The sequence below is a fragment of the Octopus sinensis genome, linkage group LG2 (assembly GCF_006345805.1).
Source record: "Octopus sinensis linkage group LG2, ASM634580v1, whole genome shotgun sequence".
Lineage (NCBI taxonomy): Eukaryota > Metazoa > Mollusca > Cephalopoda > Octopoda > Octopodidae > Octopus > Octopus sinensis.
The window spans coordinates 149,913,214-149,917,335 of record NC_042998.1 but is presented as its reverse complement, the minus strand read 5'-3'; positions in this window follow the sequence as shown (position 1 = coordinate 149,917,335).

Sequence of the window (4,122 nt, the reverse complement as noted above, 5' to 3'; positions counted from 1 at the left end):
TGCACACCACACACACACACACACACATGCACGCACACAACACACAGGCAAAACACATACACACACACACACACACATTTATATTCATATAGGGACTCGCTACCGTATTCATGTCGCCCGACTGTGAGTTTATCCGTTACTCATCTCTTGGTTCAGAAGTTTCTTGTCAGACTGCAAAATTGTAGTGTACACCAACAGAACTCTCTCTCTCTCTCTCTCTCTCTCTCTCTCTCTCTCTCTCTCTGTCACTCTCTTTCCCTCTCTGTCACTCTGTTGCATCCCAAGTTTTAGTAACGAACTCCGTGCTCTTCTTCCAATGCTTTAACAAATTACTTGCTTTCATTTCGAGTACTCCTTAACTTTCTGCAAACGGGCGTCATCTACATGCAACAGCGACACACGGTGGCGTCAAATCTTCGCCACTTCTAACAACAGAAACCGCGAAAAAATTCTCCAAGGGGTATATTACAATCATATATCGTTCAACAGTCCCGCGACAGCTTATATCAAGTGAAAAGCAAAAAACAAATAAAAACTTCTTTATTCTTGGACAGCAAATAATCTAAACCTTCAAAGTCGCCAAAAATACTACATTTTGAAATTTAGCCCGAAAATTCAAAACATTCTGAAATTTCTTGCAGAGTTAACTTGACCTGAAACAATTATTTTCTCTGAATCAGAGTTTTAATGAATTACTCATCCAAAATGTACATACAGGAGGAGTATGCATACAAACGCAATGGCCCAGTGGTTAGGGCAGCGGACTCGCGGTCGTAGGATCGCGGTTTCGATTCTCAGACCGGGCGTTGTGAGTGTTTATTGAGCGAAAACACCTAAAGCTCCACGAGGCTCCGGCAGGGGATGGTGGTGATCCCTGCTGTACTCTTTCACCACAACTTTCTCTCACTCTTACTTCCTGTTTCTGTTGTACCTGTATTTCAAAGGGCCGGCCTTGTCACTCTCTGTGTCATGCTGAATATCCCCGAGAACTGCGTTAAGGGTGCACGTGTCTGTGGAGTGCTCAGCCACTTACACGTTAATTTCACGAGCAGGCTGTTCCGTTGATTCGGATCAACCGGAACACTCGTCGTCGGAACCGACGGAGTGCTTCAAAGGATGCATACAAAAAGACACACATATACAAACTGACAAACACTCACATATTCATACATAAACTCATACAGACAAACCTTTATATATGCAACAGTAATTACAGTACAGAAGGCACCTAGTAGTGAATCAAAAATACACAAAGACTGTTCACTTCTCTTAATCACATATTATTTGGTATCAAAATTTTCGTCCCACCAACTGCGACTTGGTCACTGACAAAGTTGCACAGCAACTCATTGCAAGTCATTTGCCAGACAAAACCAGTTCCTAAATTTATATAGACGCATTTACTGAGACACTGTGATATCAACATATAACGGGTACTGTTATTCATAGTACAAATAAATATCATCCATGCACATTAACGTCGTAGATCTCCTCCTCCTCCTCCTCCCCCTCTTCCCCCTCCTCCTCATCATCATCACCATCGTCAACGTGGTCCTCCTCCTCTCCATCATCATCATCATCATCATCATCATCATCATCATCATCATCAATACCATCGTCATTGTCGTTGTCATCGTGGTCGTTAACATCAGCTTATTCAATATATTATTGACAAATGTATAGAACACCATTTCGTCAGTAGAAAACAGCTTGCATAATTCTTTAGATTTGCGTTTTCGTGCATATATTTTTGTCTGCCTGTCTGTTCGTACATTCGTATGTATACATATATACATACACACCAGGTTGTAATATATGTATACATACACAGCAGGTTTAATATAAATATACATACACAGCTGGTTGTAAGTTGGATGAAATTGAGGGTAGAGGCAGCAACTCAATCGTCGATGTATCCCACCATAAGTTTAATTAAGAATGGGGCTTCAACATAAACGAGTTAGCATTGCTGAAGTTCATCCTTGTAGCCATGACCACATTTTAGTCTTTTTCTCTGCTGGTAGAAATGACTGCAAAGAGAAATGCTGTTTAATGATGTAAGGAGAAGCTCAGTAAAACATAGAAGAAAGGCTGCTTCTCAGAAGCTGTGGTCGATTGAACTACATTTACCCACCTGAGGGCATCACTAAACACAAGACATTATAACAGCTTATGATTTTAAGGGCATATTTATGCAGTACGTACTCCTTATAGTGTAGGGGTAGGAAACCCCAACCAGCCTGTGCCGCGTCAACGGGAGACTCCAGATCAGTAAAATGACTGCTCCATTATCACTTGATCCATGACATGCCCCTTCTTGCGTATCTGGAGTTTGAAATTTCCAGCTCTGTTTCCAAGAGAAGTTGAATATACTGCTACATTCTGGGTATTCACCATCGGGAAAAACATCAGTCATATTGTTGTCACCAAATATACGTCCTTTTAATGAACTTCAAACCATAGGCGTCTGTTAATACTACACTAGCCCTCACTGATATACGTATAACTGCAAGATATGTTGTTCCAATTTGGTATAATTTCTTTTTCAGCGTATTATGACTGTGGCCAGCCCACTCTTAGCCAGTTTCCATTCGTACAATGGTCTTACAAAATTGGTTATTTCTCATCATGAAAACCACCGTCAACAAAATGTCCCAGCCTTCAAGATATCGACTACCTGACACCAACATATTTTCTACTCAACCATGTAAAGCATGTGATATAAGAATCGCTGTAGATGCTTAGAAGTCACCTTAAAATCTCTTTTGAATTATCTTTATTCGTACTCCAGACATCTGAGAGATTGGAGAATTTCTGTGCCCACGAGAATTTAAGAAATGCGGTACTGTGGCAAGATATTATTAAATACAACTCTAACCAAATATTTCCAGTGCTACATTCTTCTCACTCAATTGTATGTGTGTACACACACCACACATAAACACACACCGTATATATATATATATATATATATATATATATATATATATATATATATATCTATATATATGTATGCATAATCATATACATGCGTGTGTCTGTGCGCTCGCACACGCTTGTATGTTTGTGTTTGTGTTTATGCCTATGTCTGTATAAATATATAAGTGTGTGCGCTTTTATGTAAATTATTTACATAATGCAATATATATATATATATATTAAAGCGACACAGCCGAAATTTCAAAATATACGTAAATGATTTGTAAAAATAATTAGGTGTCTACATATGTGTGTATATATATATATATATATATATATATACATACAAAGACACACGCACATATATATATTTATATATATATGCATGCATATATACAAATACATTTACACATGAATATATATGTAGGTATTAATGACTTTACACGCCATTTACGTCAACAGTAAACAACATGCTACATAGGTTTTCCCCCAATGTATTTCCTATTGTGAAATAGCGACGACAAAACTATGTGTGCCAAAATAGCAGCGTTGTTGAAAAGGTGACCCGAGTTGAAGTAGGAAAGGAAATGTTGGAAGCACGTGCTGGCTGACATTTTTAGATTTCCATACAAGGTTAAGTGGCGTCGTCATATCAATGACATCTCTTTAGTTCTTCAAAAATATGACCTACAACTGCTCTACCCCCTCCTTCTCATCCTCTTGCTGCTGCTGCTAGAGTAACATTTCTGCTGCAGTTACTGCTGCTGCTGCTGCTACAACAACAATGGCAACTACTACTACTACTACTACTACTACTACTACTCTACTACTACTACTACTACTACTATACTACTACTTCCACTACTTATGATGATGATGGTGATGATGATGATGTCTTTTATTAGCGGCAGGGACATAGATAAGGGGGAAATCACAACGACAGTCTATAATTAGTGTGGGGGTTTACATTAAAGATGTGGAGAAAGAAATGGAAATGCGATGAAAGGATAAATAGTATACCAATTACGTTATAACATTAATGCTGCGGTCCTAATACAGGAAAAACTCCGTCTAGGGGCTTTTCAAGGAACCTCACACATCCACGACTACCCTAAGCACCAAAGGTACGAGCCCTCTCTCCTGCTCTTCAATCTACAGGTGCATACGTAGAGTAGGGTCATTCGTTTCTAACTATTTTTGCCA